The sequence below is a fragment of the Aulostomus chinensis genome, chromosome 12 (assembly GCF_037954235.1).
Source record: "Aulostomus chinensis isolate RoL2024-O1b breed Wild chromosome 12, RoL_Achi_v1.0, whole genome shotgun sequence".
Classification (NCBI taxonomy): domain Eukaryota; kingdom Metazoa; phylum Chordata; class Actinopteri; order Syngnathiformes; family Aulostomidae; genus Aulostomus; species Aulostomus chinensis.
The window spans coordinates 16,243,899-16,267,576 of NC_141331.1; positions in this window are offsets into that span (position 1 = coordinate 16,243,899).

Consider the following 23,678-nt stretch of genomic DNA (forward strand, 5'->3'; position numbering starts at 1 on the left):
ACTGTGTCGATGCCTGCGTTTGTGGGACCGTGTTGACGAAGGTTAATATCTGTTTCGCCTGCCTCAAAGTATTTTGACACGTTTTGAAGTATTGCATTCAATAAGGATGGAAGTAGCAAAATTCTACGGCATTCCGGTTTTTGCAAAATAGGTTTTCTACTCGCTTGAGATGGTTTTTGCATTTGTTAAAGAAAAAACAGAAACATGGATAACAAAACGGAAGACCCTGATGAAGCGTATGTGTAGGTCACGTGACTGACCAGCTATACCTAAACTTGTGTGCAACATGTCTGACACTAGCTGGTACTCATGAAAAATTATACCTTCTCATTGAATCCGTCTTTCTCCTCATGTTTCATTGATAATTGCACCGCCATCTTGCCTGTTTTTATTCACTCTAAACCAGTCCATGGAAACACACAGAATGCGCCTGTCATTTTTTCAGACGTATCTTCTGTTGGCTTCAAATGTGCTTGACAATCAAATGGATAGAAACACAAAGTGTGTGTTTAGTAACCGGTGGCGATGAGCATCGCGCCTACCTTCACTCTGTTTCAGCACTTAATATTACATGGTGACAGAACTGCAAAATCTGCTGTTGTGGACTTGAAGCAGAACCCAAAACCCACATAAGAGGGAAGAGATTTCAGAATAAAACAGGAAATGACTGAGTATGGGGTCAAAACAAGAAACAAACCAAATCCTAAGGAAAACAAAACTGGAGTCCATGATAATACACAGACTGAAAGAGTCTTAAACCAAACATCCCCAAGTCAAACTCTCTGTGCTCCAGAAGGGACTGTGACAACAACCTCATAAACAGAATAATTCAATAATTATGGACTTTTAACAGTTTACAGTCGAGACAAAGTAGGTCCCTAGTCCAGTTTGCTTGCATGCTAATATGATTGACGCTGGTAACAACACCCTAACCCAACTCTAAAAAAAAAAAAAATAGAACTACAGCTAAAGCGAATGTGCACCAGTGCTGAATAGGTTCTTCCCTTTGTGTCCCTGCCTGAACTGCTTTTCACCTCAGACACAGCGAGCGAGTCACAGTTCAACAACATGGAGGCTGCAGACAGAAAAACATTCAATCTTACCGCAGGACCCTTCGTGTCCCCACTAATCCGAGGACCTCGCTACTTTTTCACACAGCAGCGAGCACTTTACTTTCCTCCAAACTTTCCAGCCTTGAAATCAAGCACATCATTGCGGTTCTGTCTCTTTCCGCTCACCCACTTGCTTCATTGTCCATCCAGCCGGCAGGTCACTTATGTTAGCAGCCAGTGCTTCACCTCTGGGGAGCGACACCTCCAACTCACCGCTGACGGTGGATTCAGATGAACTGACATGTAACGCACTTTAGTTCCTCGATGACACATTTTCCGGACTTGATACATTCAGAGCTCATATTTCTTTTAGTCTCGATATAGAAGCAGAAAAAAAAACCAACTTCTTACATGAAATGACTGGTATTTAACAGCGACGTCTTCAGCGACAACCACGCTGTCCTGTATTTAAACAAGGGTTAGAGGTGCAATTTGAATTACAAGCTTTCAAATAAATTTCTATGACAAACAATATTTTATTTATTTTCAAAAGGGAGGAAACAATATGCTCGTGAGGTTTTTAATTGCATTGTCGCAAGAGCAGAGAAGGAAACTGTAATGTCGGTGTGAACTGATTAATTGACTCGCTCATGATGCTTGTAAATGTCAAATATGAGCAGAAAAGACACAAACAAGCGCAATTCATGTCAGCGTGGCGAGTGAACGACGTCTCCCCACACTGAAAATCACTTCCAGGAATGTTGCACCTGAGCACTAAAACACTGGAAGGCTTCACCTCAGAGATATTAAAATTTTCTGTCAGTGTTTGTGTCAGTAAACAGCTTCTCCCTGGGTTGTTTGCTCATACACACGCTGGTTTGTACCGATGGTAATCAGTTTAACGAGACATTTTATAATGTCACTAAAAATATTAGATTCCCAGAAAATAATTTAAACTTTACACAACTTTTGGTTTATTATATTTTGCATTCACACAGCGTAATTGGTAAGACTGGCTTCATTTATTGCAGCAGACAGAAAAAATTAGTTTTACACGACGATGCGCGACGCCAGAGTCAGACATAAACCACAATATTCTGTCCAGCTCCAACAATTACAGCCTTTCATGTTTCCCTTTTGGTATTAACTGCATTTACTTGATAGGGACTGATGTGTTTTAGCAAGCTGATTTTATTGATCAGTGCATATATTCCCTCTGGGGCATCCAACATATGTGTCTCCCCCATTAAATTGTGCTGCAACATGATGAAATTGAATAAATGTTGGGCTCCAAACATGCATCACCCTTGCATGTGGGTGTACACACGCTTGCAGCTACAACGGGACTGATTTCACGCGTCGCTGCACGCTGCAGTGGGTCACCTGAACATTCTTGATACAATAACGGCAGCATTTTATGAGGTCACCACAACAGAGAGCCGATTCGCCTCCAATCAAAACAAACCCACTGAGCAGTTCAACCAAGCTCCAGATGAAGGCTGTCAGAGCAGGAAGGACCCATCCCTCCTCCCTCTGCAGCGGTGGTCCTTAGAGGTCAATCAGAGTATGTGGAGAAGCTTCCAGCCACTGAAGACACACTCCACTCTGGAGCCATTTTTAAGATTACAAACACAAATCTCTTTGTCACTCTTTTGATTTCAGTAATTTAGTTTTGAACTTGTCTGTTGCCTTCCTTTCTTTTAAACTCTTGTTTGATGTGAAGCGCTATGACTCACCTCTATGTGATCTAATTTGTTTTATGTCCTCTGTGACAGAATTCATTAACTACAATGTTTCAAGTTCCTCTTCTCTTGACTTCTAGAACACTAAGATTGCAGGTTGGGTTCACTGAGGTTGTGCCTTTGTGCCAACTGGGTCAACTTTTGCCATTTGCATGCCTCAGGTAATAATAGCCAGTAGGCACAGAACTGTGTAGTGAGTAAACACTAGAGGAATACCACATCTTTTAGCCTGCAGCCTCCACCTCCCACGCCAGAGGCTATGAGTTTAGTGCAGGACTGTTGCAGGTTACACTCCTCCTCTCTCACTCTTGTTTTCTTGCAGAAGTGTGGGGGGGGGGGGGGTAACATGTACATTTGTGACTCCAGCAGAGTCCCTTTCTCACACACACACACTTTGTAGTTTTTTTTATGCTGAATTTTTCAAGTATTTAAATCAGGACCTAGCGTAGACCCTTGTGGGACGCCATTTTATTTCCTGTCCTATCAGTGACCTTACAGTGAACAAGAAAATACACAATAAACCACGTAGCCACATGGATCCTTCACAGAGTGACTGTGTAGAAGTGAAAAAACAAGTCACAGGTAAAAACCAAACAAAGAGCAAACTTAACAAATTTGTTAGCATACATTTAATACAGTCTTACTCAAAGTGCGGTCCGCAGACCACTGGTAGTCCGTGAGCGACCCCTAGAGGTCCGTGTGGTGACAAGTAACATATCATGTTTTAAAATTTAAAATGTCAGCATTTTAATTTGTGTTTTTTAAACTTCCTGCGACATATATTTGTTATTTTCAATATCAAATCATCTAGTATGTAAAATTTAAAAATATTTGTTTTGTGGCACTGTCTGACTTGAGGCGGCTTGCAACTCCGCAACTTTTTTGCACCAAATGAAGTGTGACCCTGCTGCAGACCCCGCCACCAACTCGCCAGGAACGTGAAAAATCCACCGCCAAGATGAAATGGAAATACCTCAGCATACAGCTCGGGTTTTTTTTGACTGCCGTCGAGGAGGATCCAAAACCATACTGCATTTTGTGCTGTGAAACGTTTGCTAACGAGGCTATGAAACCTGCAAAATTAAAGCAATGACACTGTTCAGCAGCACCTCAAATCTATGGCTGAAAGGTGACAAGTTTGCACCCAAGCCAGTTGTTCTTGCTGAAGAGGACGTAGATCGGAGTACAGTTGCATCCTACAAGCTGGGAATATATTTCCCAGAATTAGACACAAGCTTTGAATGGATCAGAAATCTATTTGGGGACAAAACGCACATCAAGCAAGTCAGTCCCAAACTTTCACCAAGAGAGGTTGACAGCCTTGTGGACCTTGCATCAGATGGGACATTGAGGACAACTTTGAAGGAGAAAGGACTGACTGACTTTTGGCTCCACATTCAACCTGAGCACCCTGAGCTGGCTGACTCAACTCTGAAACTGTTGCTGCAACTGTGAAGTTGGATCTTCCTTCCTTGTTGGTCTGTAAACTAAGCAGCGCAACCGGATCAATGCGGACTAAACTGAGACTGAAACTCCCCAGTTTGGAGCCAGTCACTGCTTCACTCATGGCCCAGAAATAAAGCAGCACCATTCTTCCCATTAAGATGACAAAAAGCTGAGTGAGTACTGAGACTATGACATTGGTAAAACTGTCATTTTAAGTTGTAATTTGTGAACTGTTGAAACTAGCATATTGTTTTGGGGCGTTTTTGAGTTAGGTGGTCCATGAGTGTTTTTTATGGGTAAAGTGGTCATTGGTCTGAAAAAGTTTGAGAAACACTGATTTAATAAAAAGCGCAGAAACCAATCACATGTGGTAAAATTGTTGTTCAGAAATGTTTTTTCAGAGTTTGAGCTTTGCGAGTCTATTGCCTTCCTCTGCTTTTCAGTTATATTTTAGTAATCACATGATAATTAATCTGTAAGTAGAAGTTCATTCAACTTCATTCACGTACTCATAGTGAGATCTCTCGGAAACACGAATGAAGAAATGTAATTTCTGTTCCTAGCATGTAGGAACGTCTGCTGCAAACGTACTGCTGTCGGAAGTACAAGTTCGCTGCCCCATAGGTTTGGATGTCTTCACTGATTCAGTCACCAAAACTTCTGTAAAAACTGCATCACCGTTTCCTAGCATATCAATGGCCGGCACAGGTTTGCCTTGTGTCAAAAGATGTTTGACACAAGGCCTCAGTTGCAGTTCAACACTTCGTTGTCTGAGGTTGTCGCTCAGTTCGGGCAGTCACCTCAGCTGAAGAAGACAAACCCTGAAATTCAGCAAATGATTGAGGAGGGACGACAGAAGATTGAGGAGATCCAAAACTCCGTTGACCTCAGCGAGGAAGAAACAGACAGAGTAATCAAAGAAGTAACTCAGTTCTTCGCATCTCTCAAAGAGTTTCCCCTAGAGAAACCTCCAGGAGCTCATTGAGACTCTGGAACAGGGGAAGAGAAGAGCTAAGACCCAGGCTGAAGACTTGATCCAAGAGCTTCAGCAAGAAAGGACTCTGCTGTTGGAGAGAAGCTCTGAGATGGGACAGACTCCCAAGACCACCCCCACACTCACCAAGGCTTTGAGCCCCTGAAAGATGGTCTACCCAGGAAAGACTGGGCAGAGGTCTGTGTCCATCCAATGACAAATGAGGGCATTGTGGCCCAGCTGAATGAGACCCTCCCTAAAGACATGAAGAAGCTGTTTGATAATGATCCTAGGAGGCTCAAGCAGTATTGTGTGTATTTGACTTCCGATCCCTATACACTTCAACCTGATGTCATCCCATCTGATGGGAGTACAGAATTTAAACGTGTGAGGGAGGGGGAGATAAAGTGGGAGATTATAAGCAACCGAAAGAGATTCTCTGGATGTCAAGGTGTCTTAGGAGAGCAAAGTTTCTCTTCAGGCAGATTTTACTATGAGATAAGTACAAGAAACATTGATTTGGCTTTTGGAGAGGCCAGAGGGTCCATCAATGGGAAGGAGGTGACTCAAATCTACCCGAGAATGGCTGCTGGGCAGTAAGTCTGAAGGGTACAGAGGGTTATGCTCTCAATGACCTTTTAGTCCCTCTCTTCTTTCTGTCCAAGGCCGGGGGGGGGGCTATAAGGGGTTAATGATGGAACTCACCTTAATCATGAACTACAGCTGCCTGTCACATTCTGTTTTTAATTTCATGACCAATTATTCTTTCCACTTGAAACAATTCTGGCCTCTTTTAAATCCAAGCTGAAGAACTTCCTCTTCTTTTCTTGTACGTCTTTGCTAATCCGGACAAACCAATGTTGCCCCCCCCCCCCCCCAAAAAAAAAACACACATAAGCACAGAAGCTTTCTCAAATTAAGAACATGGAAGATTATGAAGCCTTCGTGAATGTGTGCAAATGTTTCCATTACTTTTACTATTGCAGGACACTCTGGACGGGTCAGTTGAGAACACAGTATTGTTCTGTTAGCTAAATGTGTTTTAGCAGAATGTTGTCATAGTTGAAGAAGCACAGATGTCGGTAACATTAACAAAGACTGTGTTCCAAATGTCCCTGTCTGATACTGACATGTGACACTGAGCCCGCAAAACAGCTAAATGGACTTTTACAATTTTTATTATTCACACGTGGACTTCTGTGACATGTCAAAATGCCTTTCATGTGCAATGACAAATTTAACACATTTCTTAAGGTTAATACAGGATGAACCATTATCCTAATTTCTAAGCAGCACTTTTGGGGATCTAGTACCCAATTCATTCATCCTGATTAGAATGTATGCCTGTCAGTCATCCCTCAGGGCACACAATCCCATATCTCTTGACTCTCTTCGGTCTCCAGCACTCCCTCAGGGCTACTGTCAAGAGCTAGTTGTTCCCAGGTGTGTCTGTGAATAGTGTGTGTGTTTAAGGTTGGACAGGCCAAAGGAACGCTGTACTGTAAATGAAGATGGTGGCGGTGGCTGGGAATATAACCAATGTTTGCACAATTGTCCAATTGCATCTTTGCATCTATAACAAAGACTGCCACTGCAAACACTTCATTAATTCAAGTCGATAACATTTTCTAACAAATGCTAGTTGGTGTGCTAATAAGCCCAATAACCTATTTGCATAACAAGTCTGAAATATCCTCATCCCCTTTTCCCCCTTTTCTACAGTGCTGTGAAGGGGATCACCACACTGACTAAGGAGCATTCTGAGCCTGTTGTTTTGAGAATGAGCTCCCAACCCTTTTCGAAAGAAAATAAATGAAAAAAACATTGTGGAAAGCTGTGTTTTTTTCTTTTTTTCAAGCATATTTAATTATCAAGCATAATTAACCTACAATTGATTGATTTTGCTAACTTTAATACACTATCACCTCTAGTGTGTGGCCCGTCTGTTTGTATATTTTCTTGTATGTGGCCCTCAGTGAAAAAAGTTTGGACTCCCCTGCAGTAAAGGAATATAGGGTTAACATGTTTTCATTCATTCTCTCTGGTACTCCAGCTTCCTCCAACAGTCCAAAGACATCAAGAGGGGACGAGGCTGATTGATACTCTAAATTGACCGTAGGCGTAGCTGTGAGTGTGAATGGTTGTCTGTCTATGAGTGTTGGCCCTACCCCGCCTCTCGCCTGAAAGCCGCTGGGATAGGCTCCAGCCCCCCATGACCCTTAACTGGATAAGCGGACGAAAATGAATGGATGGATGGATGTTTTCATTCATTTTAATTGCCCAAAACTGAGAATCATTGTGTTTCAGGTAGCAACAACTGAGCCCCCTTTCCTCGTTGCCTCTGCAGAAGCCCAGAAGGGTCAAACCAGTGCAATCACCTACTTCCTACCACTTATGTATTATATTTCTCATTCAGCTTCACCCGTCGCTGAACGCCTTTCGCGAAGCATAGCCACTGTAACATCGTTCACACTATGGAAATCAATCATACTGTAGTTGGGGTAGTTGGCACTGTGACCACAACAGCGGGTATGCCTATCCAGAAATGTTAACACAGCAATAGGAAGAGAGTTGCCCCTCTCACACCACTGACAGACAATATGAGATCAAACTCCAAACAAATGGACTGAAACTGAAGGAAGGCCATTTCTGCCATTGTTTTGCTGCAAAGATGATGGCAATCAGTTGCTGTTGTTCAGGAAACAGCAGAATTCCAAATCAGCTGCTTGGTTACTCATCAAAGATGGGCATTAGGTTGAGTTTCTCTGAAATTTGACTCAACTTTTCTGGGCTACCCAGAACTTGAGGACCTGCATCTCCTCCATAGTTCCTGGTTTGCTGTGAATTCAGCTTTAATGTCTCTCATGCTTATCTGCAACAGCATCCTTGATTCTCAGTTATTCATTAACCAATAGCTATTAACAATTGTATATACTTCATAGTTTTGTGTATACGTCTCCGGCCGGATCTGTTTCTGTCTCCAGGATGCACTGAAGGGAAGGCTTGTTCAACAGGGTGGGGCGCTCGGCTGCCAAGGTATTGATCACTGTATGCTTGTTTTGGTGAACAAACCTCCTACAAACCCACTAGAGACAAAGTGATATACAGGATTGTTTGTCTTTGTGTCTATATGTTTGCTCTTTGTGTGCCGGCGAAGAGAGGCAAGAGGGAGAGGTAGCAGGTGAGAGATGTATGGGTCTCTACATCTGAGATGTTTCAAAGGCCGTGACACACAGGAGTAAACACGATTCCCAGCTCTATTGATTACCTGAACACTGGGTGAAGGGTTGGTGGGTTTATGTTGACTTGTAAACAGCCTGGGGGCCGGCTTGCTCCAGTCTGATTGCTTTGGCAAAGAAGAGGTCTGTTCTCTCTTTGGTGGACTTAGGATAGAAAAAGGTTTGCTCTAATTTACAAAACAATCCAAAGGATGCTAGCTAGCTTTCTCACATTAATAGCCATCTTTCAACCCCACTTAATACCTCACCTAACCCCTGATCCACCCCCCTCTGGTTCAGTCCCTCTGGTCTTCCTCCTCCCCCATCCCATATTCCCCACGCTCATTTGACCCCGCCGTTGTTCCTGATTCACCTCCAACCATTCCTCACCGCGACTTCAGTGGAGAACGGGCCGAGTGTGAAAATCAATACAATCATCTCAACACTGTCTCAATTTTCAATTAACGACTTTGAGGTCTGTCTCTCCAGACACATCCATCACCTCAGATCAGCCTTCCAAACATCTGGTTAAACAAAGTCACACATGGAACCTGCGTTCCTGACCACATCATTGGAAGGGAATATTTAGGTCACTGTCCTGCAAATATGTCGAATTTAAGGAATTTAGGACCAAGATGATCCTTTATGTTTCAAGTCTTCTTTTTTAAAATTTTCTTAATTTTACGACAAGACTCCATTAGGTATGTTGGGATGTAAGTAAATCGGGAACATATTAGACCTAGAAATTGGTCCCTCCATGATCGTCCTGAGGGTTTAGAGATAGTTGTGGTCAAAAAGCAGCAGATTTTCCCCAAAAAATTGTGTCAGAATTTGTGGGGGGGGGGCGGCACGGTTGTGCAGTGGTCAGCACAGTTACCTCACAGCAAGAAGGTTTTGGGTTCGAGCCCTGGCTGGAGCACGTAGTCTTCCTGTGTGGAGTTTTAATGTTCTCCCTGTGCCTGCGTAGGTTCTCTCTGGTACTCCAGCTTCCTCCCACTGTCCAAAGCCATCAAGAGGGGACCAGGCTGATTGATACTCTAAATTGACCATAGGTGTGGTTAAGTGTGGAGCCTACCCTATTGCGGGACAGGTCACCAGTCCATCACAGGGCCAACACATATAGACCGACAGCAATGCCTATGGTCAATTTAGAGTATCAATTAGCCTCGTCCCCTCTTACATGTCTTTGGACTGTGAGGAAGCTGGAGTACCAGAGAGAACCCATGCAGGCACAGGGAGAACATGCCAACTCCACACAGAAAGCCCCCCACACTTGAACTGGAACCTCTCGTGACTTGAGGCGACTGTGCTAACCACTGGACCACCGTGCCGCCCTATACATCTCTCTCTCTCTCTCTCTCTCTCTCTCTCTCTCTCTCTCTCTGTATTTATATATGTGTGTGTGTGTGTGTGTGTGTGTGTGTGTGTGTGTCAATTTGCATTGAATTTCATGAAAGATGCGTGGGGATTTCACAGACACTCTGTGAAGGAACCACTCAACTCCTCATCGCTGCTAGTGTTAGCACTGAATAAATTACAATTACAATTACATGCCGACACCATGAAACAGTGATAATGGGAATCAGTTAGGTATTTTTTTTGTTGGTGGACACACAAAACCCCTGGTTGCTGTTAAAGCAAGATGGTTGGTATCACTGAGCACCAGACAGAGTGTTGGTGTTCACTCAAAGCAACACTGACCCCCACCCAGAGAGCTCTATGGTTGGACCAGGGAGGTTGTGTGTCCACCATGAAAAAAAAAAGAATCCTTTTATTAACATTGTTTATGTGGTGTCTTTTAACACAATTCGTGGACATAATTGCCTGCATTAAACAGTTTATTATGATACGGTGTCATTTAACAGAATTACATGAGTGCGTAATCCATCATATCAAAAACAAGTTGTTTGTCCGGTGGAGAAAAGGTGCTGTTTGTCTCATCTGAACGTAAGAGAACATTCTGAGTAGAGAGGATGAGGGAACGGCAGGAATTCTCTTCAATCACTCATTTGTAATACGTAATCTATTGGGACAATGGGTTCTTGCATGAGGCCCTAGTCTCATAAAATGTTCTTGTACTGCAGTTTCAGAGAAAAGATTCCCTACTTAATTATGCCATTTAAACGCATTTCGTTATCCCCTAAACCATCAAACCCTCTCCACATTGGTGCAGAGATGATGTATTACTAGCTGGAGCAACATACTGTATATGCACCCCAATGTACCCACCATATGAACATTAGGAACATTCAGTAAATGCAGAACCACAGCATTCATGTTTAAAGACAGGACAACAAAATGATAAATCACTGATGGCAGATCAGCAGCAAAAATGAATCCTGTTGGTTCCACCCTCCTTAAATCCAGACAGCAGCCACAGTAATCAACCTTCTCCCTTTAGCCAGCAGTCAGCACATCGACAGACGCTCAGGCTGTCTTTGATGATGAAGCTAATTAGCACGGCAATTAAGCAGGCTATATATTGCTGACGAGGTCAGATGGACCGAGAGACACTTTTTAACTCATAGACAAGGGACGTGCATGTATAGACACAAATGTGTGTCAGGTAAGGTACTCAAAGGGCCCATGAGGAAACACTAATTAGTTTTAACTGTGTCTGCACACACAGAGACCTGCGATTTTACTGTGAGATATTTTAAAAGGTGCAAAGACAAAATAAAACTGGATTATGTTGCATGTTATAAAGAAAAAGGGGGTACAAATATAGAGCTCCACAGAGCTCACACACAAATTAGCATAGCCATGCAGTCTGGTGACCAAGAAGCTATTGGGATTTTAACCTTGGTTTTGGGATTTTTGATGAAAATAAATTCTGAGGCAAACATTTGTGAAGCCTTTATTTTTTGTTCAGCAAGAACATTTCCACAACTGAAAGCCACTTTTATGATTTTTTAACCATTAACACAATCGCTAAGTGCAAAGCTAACTTTACGCTATGAACAAGCTACAACATCACCACAACCCCACCATGCTTCTGTTTTCAGCGTGTTGACATTTGCCAGTGACAGCTTCCGTCATTTGGTCTAGTCATTTGTTAGTATCTGCCATTTTTAAGACATAAAGGCATAAAAATTCCCAAGGATGATATTTACTGAACGGTGGTGCAGTGGTCAGCGCTGCACAAAAAGAAGGCTCTGAGTTCAAGTCCTGGCTCCAGCACAGGGTCTTTCTGGGTGAGTCTCCATGTTCTCTCTGTTCCTGTGTGGGTTCTCTCTGGTACTCCAGCTTCCTCCCACAGTCCAAAGACATCAAGAGGGGACGAGGCTGATTGATACTCTAAATTGACCGTAGGTGTGACTGTGAGTGTGAATGGTCGTCTGTCTCTATGTGTTGGCCCTGCGATGGACTGGCGACCTGTCCAGGGTGAACCACGCCTCTCGCCCATTGATGCTGGGATAGGATCCAGCCCCCCGTGACCCTTAATGTAGGAATAAGTGGAAGACAATGGATGGATGGATGCGATATTTACTGATGTTTTTTTTTATGCCACAGAGCAAAACATTGAGCTATCTTGTGCTTGTGTGAACCACAGACCTTATTCTACACATCCATTGACTTACCAGACTGAAACAATTTATTTCAGGGTTTTTGGACTCCTTCTTGCACCACCTGTTTTTGCTCCATAAAGGCATCAAGGCAACTGATTAAATTATGCAAAGGTACTGCTCTTGGAAAACATCAATATCCTGTGTATTGTTTCTTTGGCAATGGGAAGCTTTGTGAGGACAGTAGCTGGCTGTATATGCAGGATATTGCAATGCTTCTTCTCCCCCTGAGGCCATCTCTCCAAGGAATCCTCTTTGTTATATGTCATGTTTACATTAACCATCTCTGTCAGTCCCACAGGAAAACACATGGAGGAAAATTCCAGATGATTGTGAAAATATTGATTGATTCTAAGGATCTGTTCATTTGGGAGTGATATTGTCATGAATTCAGAAGAGAAATATTCATGCATTAAGATCTTAGGAACAGGCAAACCCTCCGCCTGGTCAGAGAGGAGAGTGTCTGATGTTTCTTGGTTTTGTCCCTCGGGCCTCGCATTTGTGCGTTGGCCAAGCTTTCACCCTCCATTTGTCTCAACTGTCACCAGTTAAATGAAACATTAGAAAAAAGCCCAGTCCATTTATACACTTAACGAATGAGCGAGACACAGTGACAAATGTAAAGAGGAAAACGCCTTGCTGTTTCCTTTTCATCCTGCATACACACATAGATTTGGCTTTGTTTGAATTTTCTCATCATGCCAAACCCCCACCCCAACCCCCCAAATGCCATCAGCACCACTCACTTTTTAATCAAGCATTGGTTAACTATCTAATCAACCATTCACTAACTAATTAAATCTCATAATTGCCCTACTTCAAAGGTATACATAATTTAATTAGCAGCAATGGCTCCTCTTCACCGGTGAAAGGTGAGCTCTTGAATGGTCCTACAATTAGCTCTGCTCCTTTCTAATTTAGCTGTGAGTCACCTAGAGGCCAGACGCATCTATTGTCTGTGAAAAAAATATTCTGAGTTAAAATCTGACGAGCACACATACTCACACTCACACGTGTGCAGACTAATGAATGCTGCATCACCTGCTCACGTCCCTGTCTGTCCATCAGTCTCTTTTCGTTTCTCTCTCTCTTTATCTCTGTCCCTCTTTCCTTCTGTATATCTGTCTTCCTCCATGATCTGTCTATGTCCCTGCCCTGCTCTCCTGCTCTCTTTCCCCCCAACCGGTCAAAGCGGATGTCCGTTCCCATCGAGCCTGGATCTGCTCGACGTTCCTGCCTGTTAAAGGAAGGTTTTCGCTGCCGCTGTTGCAGGATGTGTTTGCTGATGGAGAATTGTTGGGTGTAAATTCATTGAAGGAGCGCGGTGCTGGACCTGTTCTAGTGTCATGAGATAACTGTTGTGATTTGGTGCAATACAAATAAAGAAAGCAAGAAATCATGTTTGTTGCGGCTGTATTAATAATAATATCTCTCTCCATGAGTTCTTCACATGATCAGATGATGTATTACTGTGTTGCCATTTGTGTGCTGGATGGTGGTTTTTCCCACTTAAACAAAGAACATCAGCTGAAAAGGGGGTCCTTATAAAACTGAAAGTATGGCCATGTGACCCAGTTGGATGTCAGGAAACACAGATTGGATCACTCAGATCAGGACGGACCTTCATACCAACAGGGCCTCATATTCCCAGCCCTTATGACAGGTTCGCATTACTGGTACAGTATTTGAATTCCAACATAATCTCATGGAAATGACCATGAAAATGACCATAATCTCAACACTGTATGACGTGGCGGTGGTGGTGCAACATCTGTTAAACTATGATACAAAATCTATTAGGATCCTCCCTGAGCAGCGGTTAACACTGTGGCTTAAAAACAACAACAACAACAACAGAAAACATAGTCACTGCTAACAGCGTCTTGAAATGTTTTTGCTGGAAAATAGTGTTCAATGGTGTTCAGGTCAAGTTAGGATCTGATTAAGGAAAGAACTCGTTGGTTAGATTCATGTTGGTAAAGTTCACTAAACTGAAGTGAAGCATGCATCTCCCACTGCTGAATCTCTTGTTTATGTTGTTGAAGCAGACAATTTGTGTGTCAGTCCTGAAAGTATGGATTCTAATTGATTTACCATGACAACACTACCAAATGTTTAAAATTTACAACACTTTCACAGATTAGAAAGGAGCACTCATTTCATGTATTCTCTGTGAGATGAGGTTGCACTCTTGGATTCAGTGTAGCAGCACTCGTAGTTTTACTCGCGTAACGATCCAGTTTTCTATCTGTTTAGTTGATGGTCTCATCGCCCAGTGCAATCAGTGCGACCTGATCCTAATCATTCTAATTACATGTGTGTACTTGTATCCAGCCCGCCAGCTCCACAATAAGGGTCCGAATACATGATCAGTCAATGCCTTTCATAGTCACCTGAGTACTTTCTGATTCGACCCCCATCATGAGGACAGTGTCGTTCATCCCCTCTGTTCTAAATGATTGTTACAAAGATCTCGCATATGGCTGTTTTCCAGGATTAGATTTTGCCACCATTGCTGCTGTTTGGGTTGCTAGGCAACATGTAGTTAACACAATTGGATCGTTTAAAACAACATTAAAAAAAAGAAAGACAGAAAAAAAAAAAAGCCTAACAGCAAATGATAGAAGCCAGGAGGATTCTGTTGGATTTGTACTGCCAAGAGTGCTACTGAAGTCAAAAATATACAGAAAAGAACCCACATGCGTTCGAGAAGACATTTCTGGCATTTCTTGCATGAATTGCTCTCTTAGAGCAGGACAGTCAGTGAGGAATTGAGGCTTTGTCTTTGCAGAGTTCAGTGAGGACACAGCCTGTCTCCTCCACAGAGATAAGTCGGGAGCGCACTGATTGATTTGCAGTCTTTAACAGTGAAAACAGGCAGCCATTTCAACACGACTGTGTCAAGCATTTTGACTCTGATGAGGACAGGCTGCAAATCAATCACTGTGCTCCAGTCTTTTGTCTGATATTCAGCTACGCGGTGCTGGACGATGCTTGGGGAACTCTATTTTACTGTTTGTTTCATTACTATGGGTTACATTTAGCACCCATCGTCGTTTCTTGGGTGGATAATCTAACATCCTGATGATCCTCGGCATCGGGCGTTACTGCCTCCCTCACATGTGCCTGCACGTTCCCCACAACTGTTGATGTTGTACCCCTTTCACACTGGAAAAACCTGTGCAGATGCAAGCTTCTCAAACCTGGGTAAACTCTAAAAATACGAAATTATTCTGTTAACGCTGCGAGTAGATAACCAGTTACCTTTGTCTTTGCAGCACCCCCACCTGGCAGAAGTGGACATTATCGCTGACTTGTTGAGTCTTTGGGAGTTAAGGCACCATGGAAGATAGTGACGGTTGCTCTTTTTTATTTTTTACTCCAGTCTGTTTTTCAAACTCAACGCTGATAATTAGAGCGTCGCAGCTTGAACATGGACAAGTCAAATTTGTGATTGAGTTGACAAAATGTTTTGGGAGTTACCGACGGAGGTGAGAGACTTTCGCCACCTCCATGGTTCCATTGTTGATAGTGAAGCTCATTGCATGTGTGCAAGATTAGAAGCTCTGGAAGCTCAAGTTATGGAGTTCATCCAGGCATCATTTTTTTGTTTCCGTACGTGTCGCTGGGACCTGAGCCAATGAATACCGTGTCTACTGCAGGGTGATTTGATTTGATCAAACCCATTCCTACTGCACACAAAAGTCCGATGTTAGCGGGTGTCAGGAAGCTGGTTTTTTTTTTCCCAATGGGAATGGGGCTTTATTTGCGTACTTACCTGTATTAACACTCATCATTGCCAAGCAACACTACAGCTACTGTATACTGGACTGACCACTACAAAAATCCTCTTTCTATTCGGACGAGCAAATGTTCACATGAGGACGAGGGCTTTGAATAAATCTTGTTTAGTCTGATCTGTAGCTGTCCTGGGTTGAATACGTGTGCACTGATTTAGTAAACACATCTATAGTCTCCGGTTACCATAGATCAATAGGCACCAATCAGAATCCATCATGTCATTTCACTAGTAGCAGTAAACGATGACAGGCTGCACTCTTAAGGGCGTGGTGGCGACCTAAATGACCTCCCTCACCTCGCCATTCAGAGCAGTATCAGGCCTGTTTGCTCTAAAACATTCTGGATAACTCCTTGTCCTGGAGCCAAATTCCTAAAAGCATTAAAATATTTGCTGCATTTGCATGTAAATACATCTGGGCCAGATTTAATAAAGCTTTTGTTCTTGTTTTCCAGCTGGTGTGAGATGCATTTGGCGCTGGAGTGGGAAAAGAAATCTGCTTTCACCTTAATTTTTACAGAAATCTCAGTGACATCAGACATAAAGGGCGAGCCGGCCATTGGGAGTACCGGGGGTTTCCACTGGGCTGATGGTGCAATGAAATAAAAAATGAGAGAGAGAGAGAGAGAGAGAGAGAGAGAGAGAGAGAGAGAGAGAGAGAGAGAGAGAGTTAAGCTGTTCCATCCTGTTAGCCAACATAGTAAAACCTGGCTGAGTGTTACAGTTCCATCAACTTCTGTTGAATCATCTTCAGAGGCACAAGCCAAACTTTTGGGAAATACGCTTATTTTCCATCGAATAAAACAACATCTTGTAATTTTCAACAGTTTTTTTTTTCACAGGGAATGTTCAGGACAATTTTACTTCCATGAATTCAGGCAAAGACAGTTTGGAGAAAAAGTGTGTTTAATGACTTTTAGGTGGGTTTACTGCCTTGCTGCTTGAGGTGAATGAAGCTAAGCTAACTAGCGGTCAGGTGTGTCTGGTACTGCTAATGGTGGAAGAAAAGTGGGCTTTTTGCCTGAACCTTTAACTCAGAAAGATAGAAACATCTAAATGCTATAAAACAAGTTTTGCTTTAGCACAAGTGACACTGCAGCCGGCAGCCGGAGAGGATGAGCTGGGTTTTTTTGCAATATTTTAAAGGCCAATTTATACCGTTGCATGGAGCTGACAGGTTCCTCTCTGTCAGTGTGGAGAACGTAACAGCTGTGCTCAGTTGCATTTCTCTCGACACCATCTCCTCCTCTGGTCAGAGCTCTTATCGTCACGGAAAGCTCCAACTCCAAAATCTAATATTGTATCAGCTGTCATTGGCTGACGGAACTCCAACTAGTGTTTCTGTGGTGTAAATGTGATGTGACACCGACACCAGAGCACAATGCTGACAGCAGCTTTCGTTTGGTGCATGGCTTCAGCCTCCAGTCACTGTTGAGTCTGAGAGGTCATATTGGAGGCTGTAACTTGTGGTGCCGGTCTATCAAAATGAACATGAATGGGATTCTCAGACTGACATGTTACATCCCTGAGTATGACTGATCAAATAAAACAATGGAGACTGAACATTCTGACTCTCATTGAGGAGGATTTTGTTTTAGTTCAGTGCCATTACTAAACTGGAAAGTGATCGTATCTGTTCCTCTCAGCAAGTGTGCCTCCTACCCCAACGGTTCTTTCATTTTGTTGCAGAAATAGCTGACATGACATTGATAGGTCACCTTGTTCTGCGAGGACAGGGTGCTAAGAAGCACTCAAATTCATGGTTGGGGCCGTTGTTGGGGGGCCCATCTTAGCCAAGTTGGGAACAGAACGTTATGCAGCTGAAGGCAGCTTTAATTTACTTAGCACCCTGCGTTCCTCTGAGCTGTCAAAGCAGCACGGAAACACCCTTTTCTCTCCGTCAGCTCAAGAACACGGAGTGAGGCATTTGCCGCGCACACACACACATACACACACACACACATACACACACACACACACATACACACACATACACACACACACACACACAACACACGCACAGATTAAACTTAGACGGAGTGTTCCTCCCTAAGAGCAAATACCAGTAAAGCATCGTGGAGAGGAAAGTTGCTGATAAGTGAAGAGATGTTTTCAAGTCTCTGATTCAATAAGTTTAACTCTCATGGAATTAATATCCTTCTCCCCGAGTACGAACCTATACCAATTGTGACAATTCATAGTCCTTTGCTTTCATAGCCACAGTGATAACACACAGCCTTATCTGTAACCATGACAACACACTGGATCCACTGTGGGCCATGTGACGCCTGTTCTGAATGGTCAAAGTGTTTTGAGTGGTGTTCAGATAGGAGCTGCAGCCTGCAGCTGTGGGAAAGCTTTGATAGTTCAGAAGATACACAATAGCACCCAGAGGGACATCATTCACACTACTTTACAATTCCCTGACCTTGGCTTGTTAAAAAAAAAAAAAAAAAAAAAGGAAGATGTTAGGCTGAAGAGCTGTCAGAAACATGCAGGGGATTTATGGAACGCTGATGTCTGTGTCCAACCAGCCAGTGATTGGGCCCAAAACAGGATTCTCCTCATCTAGTTAGCGTAACTAAATATGAGGCCAGCAGCCCCATCCCCTCTTCCCCATCCACCCCCCCACTGTCTGCCATCAGTCCACAGACGGAAAGGTCAGCCGGAGAGCACCATAAAGAGGAGTTAAACGTGGTCATTGAGTTCCTCTAAAGTTCAATCAGATTCAGCAGCAGCTCCACCTCTCGCCCCTTTGTCTCTCTCTCTCTCTCTCTCTTTCTCTCCCTCTGTGCGTGAGAGAGAGGAAAAGAGAGAGAGTACTTTTTTTTAGATGGTGTTTAATCAACAAGGGGGGGGGGGGGGTCTGAGACCCTGAGGCAGACTGACCCCAGGGTCAAAACAACAGGAAGGAAGTCACATGACCCATTGAAACTTGGAAGGTGGGGGTGCATGTGGTTGGATAGAGAAAGAGTCAGAAAAACAGAGACAGAAAGGCGGGTGGGGGTACGAAGGGGTGGGATCTCTTTCTCTCGCTCTCTTGTTTTGCTCGTATCTGACACAGGTGTCCGCTGACACGCTCGCCGCTGGATTGCAACATCAAGACCCCCACCAGGAAGAGAGTCAGACAAGGAGGCAACAGAGGCTGAGGGAAGATGGAGTCATAAAGATTCAATAACTGTGCCGTCCACCAGCCTGGAGGACTGTATCAGAAGCAGCCTGTTACCAGCCGACCGTGTTTGACATGAAACAAGTTGCTAGGATAAAATGTTAGCATGGGGCTTTTCTGCAAAACACAGGTCTGTAGAATGTCAGCGTAACATGGTGACAAAATTTAGCCCCAAAACACATGTGGGTTAGATAATCATGGCTTGGGTGAGAGATGGGATGTCCCATAAAACAGAGGCGCGAATACTTTTTCATGATGCCGCACCCCACAGAACCCCACTTGAGTCTGTTTGTTGTTGTTTCTCTTGGTTTTATTTCCAGTAATGTCGTTATATCCACCCCACCATTTCCAGTAAGAATAAATGTTCTTAATAGAATAGAATAGAAATGATTATTTTGTATTTTTTAAGCATTCATTATCGCTCCTATTAAGTTTTTTTGTTTTTGTGAGTTGCCCTTGAACAATATTTAAATTTTTTGCTAATTTTCCCCATCAATTCTTTTGATTTCTTTTAAAAACGTGGGGAAGAAGAGCCTGAGGAAATTAGCAAAAAATCAGAAATAACTATAATCATGGAAACCATCAACAAAATTGGGGGGGAGGGTCTTTCAAAAATGAAAAAGGAAATCTTATTTGTGCGTGACAAATTACATACACTTGAAGGTAAGATGAGTTGTTGTTGTTTTCCTAACTTTTAGATCAAATTAGCTGTTTCTCATTTTTGTTGAGGAGCCCCTGGAGGACCATCAGGGACCCCACACCGCCCCCAGCCTGCCTGCTAATGGGGACTCTCCCACTGCTTAGTAGACTTAGCACACTTTTGGTTGAGGAAACATTGACGTGATTCGTATCATGGTTTACTGAAGCCTACAACACCTGAGTTATATTTTAGCGACATGTCAGCATTAAATAGATGAAGCTACATTTAGCCTGCGGGGATTTTTGCACCATCAGAAAAAAGAGGATGATTGACGGCTTGGCGTAGGGGGCTGAAATGGCCGAGGTTGACTTCGGTCCCATCTTCTTTTATGAGAGATGTCCAGGTCATGAGGCAGGAAAAGCAATGGTCATTAATGACACAAGTTATTGGCCCCTGAAGTCCTAACAGAGTGCTAGTGTGATATTGGCTCGTATAAAAGCAGGTTGTAAGAACTGCTGGTTTATTGGTGGGTTGTTAAACTCTGGCCTTTTGATGTATCCTGTGTGGTGTGTCACCGGGAGATCCCTGGACGACCATAGAGGTCCTACTTCTGGTAAACGTGCATCACGGGCTGAGATGCTGCACAAGATTTCTGGTATTATCAACACATTTCAGGCAGGATAAAATAATCCTTGATTAGTGGGAACAGCAGCGAAAGTGGATAATAATAGTAAGGAATAAGTAAAAATGCAAAAAAGAGTAAAAAAAAAAGATAGATATATGTAAATATGTATATTTTTCCTATAGTGGTTAAAATGGAGGGGAAGTGTAAAATGTTCCAAGAAGGTTCCAACACCTTTTTTTTTTTTTTTCGTTTTTCAAATTCAAGCTCTTTTTAAGCATTTTCAAAGTAAATTTTCAAGGTTTTCCAGCACCTTGTGGTTATGATCTACTAAACAAAAGTTTTTTTTTAACACTAAATGAATTTGACACAGCTTGAATGGGTGTTCCTCAAGATCCTGGCACCTTAACATGGTATTTTTGATCCATTTAATCAAGTGGTCCTTAATCGTTACGTATTTCGATCAAAATCCACGAAACAAATGTAACTACGATTGTGTCAAGGACCCGGAGATTTACGTACATTTTTGATAAAGGCTGCACCTTTCTTTCTATGCTTATTTTGTGTTAATTCTTCTAGGGTTTTGTTTTTTGTTTTTTGTTTTTACATTTTGCCACATTTTTAAAAAAATATTATACCACATCTCTTTTAGCATTACTTTTCTTTTACTCATATTTATATACCCGGCTTAGAGTCCTGGGTTGCTCTTCTGCATTTTTACCTGAGCAAATGGCACAATAGTGTCTTCAAAACCTTTGGAACCCTTGGTTTTCATGTATCAGTCTTTTAAATGACCTAACACCCGAATTACAAGCTTAATTGTTAAAACTCTTCCAGCTCTTCAGACCGGTGAACATCTGCATCTCCACAGAATTGCTGGTTTAGGGATCGGTTCAACCAGTTAATTCAACGTGATTTACATGTCTGCTGGAGACAGCCGTCTGTCTTTCTGCTTAAAGTTTAAGTCATTAAGTTTTATGTGTACGCCGTCTAGCATGACTTGACATAATAGCACGTTTGTTTAGACTCTTTTCAGCTGTGCAGCACTGCTCATCATCATAAAGCACTGCAGCACACTGAGGAGTTTAAGCATGCGTAGTATTTTTTTAAAGCCTTCGAGGATGAGGAGCAGGGAAGTCCTATCACTGATATTCTCCTCCTGCCAAAGTGACTCGAACACACTTGGAAATGTTTTAACAAATAAATCCCGTGCATGCTTTGCTGTCATGCAGCCATCCTGTGACTATAAGCCCATTTTTATATTAGTATGGCATGACCGCTGCTTTAACTGACTGACATTTACTGACATTTGGAAATAATGTGAGTGGTGTGTGAAATCTCCCAGCCTCCCAGGCAGGAGCTGTGTTTGGGTGTCAATACTCGGCTCTAGTGTTGTACCCTGTGGCCGTATTATCTCTCCACTAGCTCTGTCTACACTGATAAGCGATCAGCGGAAGTCTTTATGACTTCCGTTATGGCTGAATAATCATTGTGCATGGACTCGTGCATACTGACATGCGCACACGGATGCACACATGAACTAGTCTGGCCTGTGTCACATACAGGAAGGAGATTATTAGCTTCCTGAGGAGCTGATGGGACCAGGGTTGGGGGTGCAGCAGACTGAGGAGGACAGAATGAGGTCAGCAGGGCTATGGATCGGCCCATCGGAAGATCTCAGTATCGGTTACAGCGCGACCTCGACACATTTGGAAATTGAGAGTTTTGTGTGTGTGTCTGTGTGTGTCTGTGTGTGTCTGTGTGTGGAGGGGAGGGGGCAAATGTAGTGGACTGGATGGATTAAAAGGGAAAGAAAATAGGATGAATGATGGGGAATGTCAACATTGCAGTGAAATCAGTCATAGCAGGAGAGCGATGGCTGCATCAGAGGGTGGTGGAGGGACTGAAAGTGAGAGGCAGGAAGTGTAGGTCAAGAGGATACACTAGTGAGGCCAAAACACTCCATTAAACTGTCCTGACCTTCACTGTGTGTGAGACCAGTGTTTGCGTGGATAATTATCAAGCTGTGCTTACACACATTAAAGGCAACAAAGTGCCGACTTGTCCACTACTCTTATCAGCCGCCCGATGATAATTATTGTGTGTTCAGCCAAATATCTGTTGTGAACATGTTTGAACATCACGCAGGTAAACAAGGTCACGGCGTACCTGGATGTTTTCCTGGTATAAACAAAAGAGAAATGAGGTAGACAGACAAATTAAAAGCTGGAGTTGATCAGAGTGTCTGAATGCTTTCCTTGCCGCGCACACACACACACACACGCACGTGCATGCACACACACACACACACACACACACACACACACACACACACACACATTTGTTTTTCAGGTACTCTGGTTGTTATGTCATTAGTGATGGAGAGTTAAGCTCATTCTGTCTTCATTAACATGGAGAAAAACAGAAAACAGGCATACTTAAAGATCTATTTAGAAACATACCTCTCACTGATGTGTCCTTCTCTTACGCAGCAACACATTTGCCCATTCCTGCCCTCAGCTGCAGCTTTGACGTGCTTGGCCTTTTATTATGTTCCGAACACTGTTTTTCCTGAGGCTGGAATGTGGACAGGAATGTGTTGTTGCTCTGCTAGCGCTCACAGGGAGAAAAACCTATCATGCTATCATAGTGGAAGAAAAAAGAAGAGAAAGAGAGGGAGGGTAGAAAGACAAGAGAAAAGAAGAGAGAAGCGGGGACTTGAAGAGCAGGAGGAGGAAAAACAGGCCATTACTGTGAGAGTAATAGTGGGGATAGTGAGTTCAGCTCAGAGTGGCTGAATTGTGATGGGAGCTTGGCTGTTTTTCACTGGCCTGCACTCTTGGTGTGTCTCTGGTTTTCATTAAAGCTGTTACGATGCTCTGTGCTCAGGCCAGGCCTTGCATAACGGCCTGTTATTGGTCTAATAGTTGTGCCTTGCTCAGCGCCGGCTCTGCTGCCCCTGGCATGGAAGTCAATTGAGGTTGACAGCAGGGATCCAAAACATTTACTCCATCATTGGGAATTAACACGGCTGGTCAGGAGTCAGATGGACTCCTAACTTTATTGAAATATATAATGATTTGAATAAGAATTTATGTCAGGTAGACAAAATGTCATGTATTCATTTTCCCCTCATTGAAAAATCCATTTTGAAGTGAAGAAAATGTCTTCAATTTCACAGAAAATCATTGTTGGTGCACCGGAGGAGTTCTCCGCCACAGCTGGCTCCAGACTGACTCGATGATGTCAAAAGTTCTCCTCAGTGGTAAATACCTTTAACTACCGATTACAACTTCTGCTACTACTGACCTTCATTTGAGAATGACCTTGTACTTGTAGCTGGAAGCGGCTGGAGACCCCCTGTGGTTGGTTTGTTGCCGTCCTAATCAGTTTCAGCCTTAAGTTCAAGTCGTTCCAAATCAAAAAAAAAAAAAAAAAAAGCATCACTGTA